This window comes from Choloepus didactylus, chromosome 1, assembly GCF_015220235.1.
Source record: "Choloepus didactylus isolate mChoDid1 chromosome 1, mChoDid1.pri, whole genome shotgun sequence".
NCBI classification, from domain to species: Eukaryota; Metazoa; Chordata; class Mammalia; order Pilosa; family Megalonychidae; genus Choloepus; species Choloepus didactylus.
The window spans coordinates 143,416,263-143,425,806 of record NC_051307.1 but is presented as its reverse complement, the minus strand read 5'-3'; the positions used below and the strand labels follow the sequence as shown (position 1 = coordinate 143,425,806).

The 9,544-nt window shown below is 34.8% G+C and overlaps 1 protein-coding gene across 1 annotated transcript in view; it reads left to right on the top strand.

Moving 5' to 3' along the window:
* Positions 1–635: 635 nt before the first annotated feature.
* SUCNR1 (succinate receptor 1) overlaps positions 636–9,544 on the top strand; it is a 116,418-nt gene continuing 107,509 nt past the window's right edge. The window contains exon 1 of the mRNA XM_037842437.1: positions 636–798. The gene's annotated coding sequence lies outside the window, so the exon portion shown is untranslated. The remainder of the gene's footprint in view (positions 799–9,544) is intronic.

The following is a 9,544-nucleotide window of genomic DNA, read 5'->3' as shown; positions in this document are numbered from 1 at the left end:
CCTGAACTTTCTTGTTTCTCACGTGGGAATAATGCTATTGAGAGCATTAAATAAGACTGCAATGCCTTAGTGCATTGCCTGGGGTAAGAGTAAGTGCTCAAAACTGTTAGCTATCTTCATGATTATTATATATTAATATATATTATAATACATAATTAGTATTATTCACTGATAATTGTATTTGCAGCAAGAAAATAATGTGATCCTACCCATCTTCATAAAAGCTCTCAAAATTTTTCCAATATTTATTTGTTCTCTCCTAAAAGATGTTATTTGAGATATACACTGGTATTCCTGTATTTTCTTTGGCCTTTCTTTTATAGCTAAAGAAAGGATTCTGCACCTAGAAATTATGCAAAAAAATGTTTGAAATGTTTGTTTACTGACTGCCTAGCAACATAGAAAGGCTGTTGGATTTGACAGAACTTGCAGATAATATGTGTTCCTTGTTTTGCAATTAGTCCTTTCTACTTTTACTAAATGTAATTCTTTCTTGGCTGCACATGTAATGACAAGCTGAGCAGTGGAATTTGCATTCAGGAAGTTATGTAATACTTTAAGACCAGGCTTAAACACACTGGTTATGAAATTTCACCATCTGAATGTTTCAAAACTGTATTTTCTGTGCTGCCAAAGTAGAAAGAGCAGATGGGAAACATCATGGGAAGAAAGGCTGTTTTGCTTCTCATTCTGGGTGTCCTTGTGGCATATTATGTTTACACCCCTCTTCCAGACAATATTGAAGAGCCATGGAGACTAATTTGGATGACCACACCTGCAAAAACTGTAACAAATGTGGTAAGTTCAGAATACTGACTTGGTGAATTTTTAATATTTTGACCAGGAGGAAAATAATTATATGTGTGCTTTCAAAAAATGTCTACTGTCATGGAAAGTTTCCTTTCAGATTTTGTTTGCTGGTGTTAAAACTTTTATATCTTTAATGCAGACCTCTTACAGAAAGAACATGGAAGTAGTATTTAAGTAATTTTTATTTTAAATATTAAACACTACAACATGACAGCTGAGCAAAGCAAATGTCTTCTGAGTTCAGTGACATGAATGATGCCATAATAAAACATTTTAAATGTATGAATGTATGTTAAAGTATAAAATTCAGAAATGGTAAGGTTGGGCATAACTGCGATGAGTTACAGAATTTTATGCCATAATCTTGCATTCATGCATGAAAATGAATAGTTACTGAAATATCTTGTTGACAAGCTAGCCAGAAAAGGGCCAAGGGTAACTGGCTCCCATGATTTGCAGTTAAGGAGGGTGAGCTACTGTGGTGACAGGGCAGGTGGCTGGCTGGCTGCCCACCTCGTGAGCATGGCTGTCCCTCAAAGACCTGTTGTTCCTCCCTAGCGAGGCTAATTATTTGGAAATGAAACTGTGCCTTATATCCTTTAACCTTCTTTGCAATAAATTACCTCCATGTAGTCAGAGTCGGAAGGCCAATCTTCTTAAGGGTGCCATAAAATTATGTACTGGTGTGGAAAAATATGGTAGTAAATTTAAAAGTTGATAACTGGATATTGGGACTGGGTGGGATAAATATTTCCAGGGATGGATAGCTTTACTACAGAGCTCACTTTTTATTTATTTATTTATTTTTAGTTTTTAAGTATTTTTATGAATATAGAACATTATATACATTGAGAAACTTGGCTCTCATTTTAGTCTCTGTCTGAACAATCCCCTACCCACTACCTCTAAGGAAACACCTTTATTAGTGCCTTCTGCAAAGTATATGCATCTATCACCATATATTTTTTATTTCTCACCTTTACTTACACAAAACATAGCATACTAACTTCTTGATTTTGATGTGCTGTTTCTTTTCTGCTTAATGATATATCCTGGAGAGCTTTTCATATCAGTACACAGAAAGCTTCTGCATTTAATTTTTCCCATCTGTTATGTGTATATGCACAGTTGATTTAACTAGACTCCTACTGGTAGGTGCTTAGATGTACCCAGATTTTGCTAATACAAACAATGTTGTCTTTAGTAGTCTAGTGCATTCTTCATTTCATATGTGTACAGGTAGATCTGTAGGATCCATTCCCTGAAATTAAATTGCAGTCAAAACCTTAAATGCATGTGTAATTTCAAAAGTCCTTGCCAATTACCCTCCATACTGACAGTACCATTTTGCACGCCCTAAGCAGTATATACAAGATTCCCCGTATCTCAACAATGGAGTATGACAAATCTTGCAATCACTCTTATGAGTGATTTTGGACATATAGTCATGAGACATTTTATTTGTTTGTTTTTCAAATAGAACTCTATCTTTTCAGGGACTTAATTTTTTTCTATTGTGTTGGTCATTTTCTTCTCAATCGTTTTTTATAGCTCTGTGCCATGTGAACAAATATTTTTCCCAGTTTGCTATTTGCCTTTTGAATTATGGTGATTTTGATAATTACGAAGTTTTGTTGTATTTAGTTTTAATGTAATTTAATTTACCTATCTTATCTTTTGTAGTTTTGGGATTTTATTTCAGTTAGAAAGACCTTCACTCAATGGTTATAAATCATTTCATTCATGTTGCTTTCTAGTGTTGTTACGGGTTCTTTATATATTTAAATTTTTGGTCCATTTAGATATTACCTGGTATACGGTCTGTGGTATTGATCATTTTTATCATTCTCCAGAAGTATGGTTGACAGATTCAGCAAGTAAAAATACAGGATGCCAGTTAAATTTGAATTTCAGAAAAATTATGAGTTTTTTGTTTGTTTGTTTGTTTAGTATAAGTATGTCCTATGCAATATTTGGGACTTATCTATCCTTAAAAATTTGTTGTTTTTCTGAAATTCAAATTTAACTGGTCTCCTGTATTTTATTCAGTAAACTTATCCACAAATATACCCAATTTTCCCAAGGCCATTTATCATAAAATCTCATCGTTCCATCCAGTACTGAAATGCTATCCCTTTTCTGTATAAATTCCTATATGTATTTGGGTCTGTTTCTACAACTTTTTGATCTTATTGTCCTATTTGTCTTTCAATACTATTGTCATAATGTCTTAACTGCAGAAGTGTATAGTATGTTTCAGTATCTCTTCAGACAAGGCTTCCCTCAGTGTTCTTTCTTTTATAGTATTTCTGGCTATTCTTGCTTTCTTATTTTTCCATATGCATTTTCAATTTATATTTTCTAGTTTTATGAAAATGCTCATTGACTCTTGTTGGAATCATACTAAATTCACACATTAACTTAGATAGACTTGATGTCTTTGTATTTGTCTTTCTATTTAGAAGAATGTATTTTGTAATTATTCAATCTCCAATTCTGTATTTGAGAAGTATATTAAAATTTTCTTCATATTAATTTTTGCAAATTTCTGTTAAACTTATTTAGGTATTTTACCTTTTTAATGCTATTGTAAATTTGGTCTTCTTTTTGTCTGAACTATTTTTTATTTTAATTATATGAAGGATATTGATTTTGGAATATTAAATTTTTTCTGCTTTCTTTCCAAATTCTCATTATATATGCTGCAGTTTTTCAAATAATTGTCTAGCATTTTACCATTTGAAAATAGTGAAATAGTTCTTGCATGTTCATTTTGGTTATTTACAGCTTTTATAATTCAAGGACAGAGTATTAAACACATTAGTCACTATTTTTTTCCTGCATATTTTGCAAGTGTTTAAGAATCCTTTCTGGAATTTAGAGGAGCTCTGAATAAGTGCAATGCATGCTTTATTTTCATTTTCATTTTGATTTTGGGTTTTTCTTTGGTAATTTTATTAGCATTTATATTATTGTATTTTGATCAGCTTTCCCTAGAATATAGTTTCAAGTCTTATTTTTTTTTTAAATATGAGAATCAGATTTTAAAATATTTATTTTGGTTCATTGTTTTTCTACATTTTATTATTTGGATCAATTATGTATATGTATTTATGGCCATTATGTGTATATTTATTTATATGCACACATTTATGGAGACATAGTCTTAATATGTCTTCTAAAACTGTATCATTTTCTCTCGTATACTTTTTTTGAAAATACAATTTTATTGAAATATATTCTCATACCCTGCAATCATCCGTAGCATACAATCAGTTATTCACAGTACCATCATATAGTTGTGCATTCATCACCAGAATCAGTTTTTGAACATTTTCCTTACTCCAAAAACAAATAAAAATAAAAGTAAAAAAGAACACCTAAAGCATTCCATCCCCCCAATCCCAGTCTATTTTTCATTTAGTTTTTGTCCCCAATTTTCTTCTCATCTGTCCAAATACTGGATGATTGTTTCACAATCACACAGTCACATGATTTAAGCTACCTAGTTAAGCAATCATCTTCAAGAATCAAGGCTACTGGATTGCTGTTCGACAGTTTCAGGTATTTCCTTCTAGCTATTCCAATACACTAAAAACTAAAAAGGGACATCTATTTAGTGCATAAGAATGCACTCCAGAATGACCTCTCCACACCATTTGAAATCTCTCAGCCACTGAAACTTTATTTTTTTTTATTTTGCTTCACCCTTTTGGTCAAGAAGATGTTCTTAATTCCTTGATGCTGGGTCCAGGCTCTTCCCTGGGAATCATATCCCACATTGCCAGGGGGGTTTACACCCCCGGGAATCATGTCCTATGTAGGGGGGAGGTCAGTGAGTTCATCTGCCAAGTGAACTTAGAGAGAGAGGGCCACATCTGAGCAACAAAGAGGTTCCCTGGGGGACATTTTTAGCCACAATTTTAAATAGGCTTAACCCCTTCTTTGCAGCAACAAGCTTCATAAAGGTAAGCCCCAAGATTGAGGGCTTATCCTACTAAAATGTTACTCCTCAATGTTTGTGAGAATATCAGTAATAATTCAGGTGGGGACGTCCAGCATTCCTTCATTTTTCCCCAGTTCCTCAGGGGATGCCTGCAAATATATTTTTGTTCTCTGCCCAAATCACATTGAGATGTATCAGGATTCACACTAACCTGTACAAACCTACTAGATCTCTCTTCCTATTCAAAGTTCCATGTAATTATGGTGTTTGAATAAACTGACCATACATGTTAAATTATTTAGTTTGCTGCAAAAAATATAGATCCTGCACCAAATAAACATCTCTTCCCTTAGTCTTACACAGAAGTTGAAGTTTTAAGCACAGTCAATATTGTCCTTTACCCTTTGGCCTGATTTGCCTTAGTCCTAACCAGATCTGCTTCACTCATATCTCTAATTGAAGACTGAACTCATTTTCAGCTTTTTAACAGTTGCTGTATAAAGTAATACTGACGTTCATAGCTGCCAAGCTCTAACTCTGAGTTTCAGGTGTCACACAGATACTCAAAATTCCAGAGACTGACCACATTATATACACAGAGCTCAGCATCTCAGAATGTGGAGAGAACCAATACAACTCAGGAATAGATGTGACTGCTGTAAGAGCTTACAATCTAGGAATCATTACAATAAGTACTCCCCTGATAAGCTGTGCTCAAAGATTCAATTCTCAGAGTTTACACATAATAGTTAGCCTATATTCATGAGGCATTATAATGTTTGCCTTTTTTGTTTCTGGCATACTTCACTCAAAATGCTGTCCTCAAGAGCCATTCACCTAGTTGTGTTTCTTACAGTTTCACTCCTTCTTGCAGCTGCTCAATTATCTATTATATGCGTACACCACAGTTCACCACTCCATTCATCAGTTGATGTACCCTTAGGCCACCTCCATCCATGGCAAATCGTGAATACTGTCACTATATACACCAGTGTGCAAAAGTCCATTCATGTCCCTGCACTCAGATCTTCCAAGTATATATCCCATAATGAGGTTGCAAGCCCTTATGGCACCCATATACTTAGCTTTTTGTGGAACCACCACACTGTCCACCAGATAGGCTACACCATTCTACTTCCCCACCAATAGTAAATAGGTATATCTTTCTCTCCATGTTTTCTCCAGTACCTGTATTCCTCTGTTTACATTTTCCCCTGCAATTTTATAGAGATATGTTCACATACCATTCAATCATCCATAGTGTACAATCAGTTTTTCACAGTGTCATCAGATAGTTGTGCATTTGTGGGGACACGGAAGGCCTCCTGGCTTAACAAACTATAGAGCAGGGCCTTCCCAAAGCTACAAATGTCTGAAGGCGGACACTGGAGCTAGGGAAAGGCCAAAAGCCTTGCATGTCTGAAAGCGGACTGCAATTTAGATGCAGGAATAATCTCTGAGCTCCTGCTGGGCTCCTTCCATGCTCCTGTCTCCCACCCCACTGCTTCCCATCTAGCCCCCAAAGAAATTGTCCTTAAGACTAAAGATATGTAAATACATCTCATGGCTTTAGAAAAAATGTACCTGAGAACAGTCACGTAGGAGACTACCTTGTATGCTATAAAGACCTGTAGAAAAGAGTAGAAGAAAACTTTCTTTTGCATGGACACTGAGGACGGAGTGTGTTCCCCTTCTTTCACATGCATTCATCACCACAATCAGCACTTGAACACATTCATTACTTCAAAAAAGTTTTAAAGGATAATAAAAAAGATTAAAAAATTAAAATACCATAAAATACAATATAATAATAAGGTCAGACAACAGCTCCATTACCAAGAATCCCATACACTTCCCTAATATCCCCTTCTCATGGATAAATATCTTGAGCTTTGGTATATTGCCTTTGTTACATTAATGAAGCCTATTACAAGGTTAGTGTTAACCATAGACTCTAGTTTGCTTTGATACCAATACTATCCCTTTTTCAACACCTTGCAAGGTTGACATTAATTTGTTCCCCCACATGCAACAATATTTTTATATTTGTGCATTTAGTCACCATCATTGACCATTCTAAGTTTCACTAAGTTATACAGTCCCAATCTTTATTGTGTATCTTTCCTTCTGATGTCATGCTTGCCCCTAGCACTCCTCTTTTAGCTTTACTCATAGACAGTTTTGTTCAGTGTACTTACAATATTGTGCTACCATCACAGAGTATTATGCTATTCACTCTGGATCTATATAATCAATCCTGTTGAACATTCTGTACTTCTTCAGCATCAAATTCCCAATCTCTACTGTCTTTCTGTCTCCTGACAACCTGTGTTCTCAGCTTTTGACTCTCAAAATTTGCTCATTAATGTTAGTTAATATTAGTGAAACCATACAGGGTCTGTCATTTTGTTTCTGGCTAACTGCACTCAACATAACGTCTTCAAAGTTCATCCACATTATGATATGTTCCATGACTTTGTTCTGTCTTACAGCTGCATAATATTCCATCATGTGTATATACCACAGTTTGTTTATCCACTGGTCCATTGATGGACCTGTGGGCTGTTACCATCTCTTGGCAATCGTGAATAATGCCACTATAAACATCAGTTTATAAATGTCCATTCATGTCTTAGCTTTCAGTTCCTTTGAGAATATACCTAGTAATGGAATTGCTGGATCATATGGCTATTCTATACTTAGTGTCCTGAGGAAGCTTTCACTAGAATATAGTTTTAAGTCTCATTTTTTAAGTTATTCTTGAATCATAATTTAAAATATTTATTTTGGTTCATTTTTTTCTATATTTTATTATTTGGATCAATCAAGCATATATATTTATGTCCATTATGTGTATATTTATTTATATGCACACATGTATGCATAGTCTTTGTATGTCTTCTAAAACTATATCGTTTTTAATCTCTTTCTATATTTCTCTTTCCTTTTATTTGTTTTTGCCCTTTTATCATATATAGTACCTTGAGCTACTTTTAATTTGGTCTTTATTTCTGAAATTATTTTGTCTATTTTTTCTTATTCCCTTTCTGAGTTCTACATGTACCAGTTTTTCATCACCCCATCCTTTTGACCAGCTTTCAAACACCTGGCTATCAATTTCATATATAAGAGTATTTATGCTCTATAATCTTTCTTCTTGTGTTATTTTAAAAATTAATTTTGGAATTATGTGTAATATATTTCATCTGCTTTGTTGCAAATTTTCTAATATGTTTTGTTTAGAATATTGCTAATTATCTTATAATAACTTGCACACATGCAATATATACAACTTTTGTATTATTCATATTTGAATGAGATGGGGTTTCTTGGGCAAACTATTACAGGAAAATCTTGGGGAATTTGGTACAGCCAAGGTAATTCTGTTTTCAGTTTTGTGCTCAAGGATTCCTTCCTATGTAGCTACAATGAATATCTCTATCTCTATACAGATACGTGAATGTATGTATCTGTTATCTATCATTTGTCTATCTATCTATCTATCATCTATCATCTTCTTCTTCTTCTATCTGTATCTGTCTATCTGACCTCTCTGTATATTCACACCTCTTTTTCCTTTATTAGTCCTTCTGAAACCTTCAGTCCTACCACTGGCTCTCGTTAACTAAGGATACAGTCATGCTTTCTCAGTGTTATCCCTCTGTTTTAGAATTGGGTTCTCCTGAGATCTGTTACTTCTGAACTCTCCTGATAATTTCTGAGTTCGTTTAGCTACTTCTCCTAATCAAACCTTGTTATACGTCAGCTTGTTTGGGGGAAGATTTTTGTTTTTTTGTTTTCTGTTTCTTTAAAATTCATATTTATTGAGAAATATTCACATACCATGCAGTCATACAAAAGAAAGCAGACATTCAATTGTTTACAGTATCATTGTGCATTCATCACCAAAATTAATTTTTGACATTTTCATTACCACACACACAAAAATAAGAAGAATAAAAATTAAAGTGAAAAAGAGCAATTAAAGTAAAAAAGTACACTGGGTGCCTTTTTCTTTTTCCTTCCCCCATTTTTCTACTCATCCATCCATAAATAAGACAAAGGAGAGTGTGGTCCATATGGCTTTCCCAATCACATTGTCACCCCTCATAAGCTACATTTTTATACAATCGTCTTCAAGACTCATGGATTCTGGGTTGTAGTTTGATAGTTTCAGGTATTTACTGCTAGCTATTCCAATTCATTAGAACCTAAAAAGGGTTGTCTATATTGTGCATAACAGTGCCCACCAGAGTGACCTTTCTGCTCCTTTTGAAATCTCTCTGCCACTGAACCTTATTTCATTTCCTTTCACTTCCCTCTTTTGGTCAAGAAGATGTTCTCCATCCCATGATGCTGGGTCTAGATTCCTCCCAGGGAGTCATATTCTACATTGCCAGGGGGATTCACTCCCCTGAGTGTCAGATCCCATGTTGGGGGAGGGCAGCGATTTCACCTGCCAAGTTGGCTTAGCTAGAGAGAGAGGACCACATCTGAGCAACAAAGAGGCAATCAGAAGGAGGCTCTTAGGCATAATTTTAGGGAGGCCTAGCCTCTCCTTTGCAGCAACAGTCTTCCCAAGGGTAAGTCCTGTGGTGGAGGGCTCAGCCCATGAAACCACCAGTCCCCTATGTCTATGAGCACATCAGCAACAATGAGGTGTGGGAGCCCAACACCCCTTCATTCTCCACCAGCTCCTCAAGGGGGCTCTGCATATTTTTTTCATTGCTTTTTTTTTTTAATTGACTTTTTTTTTAAATCAACTATATCAAAAAAAAATTTTAAAAA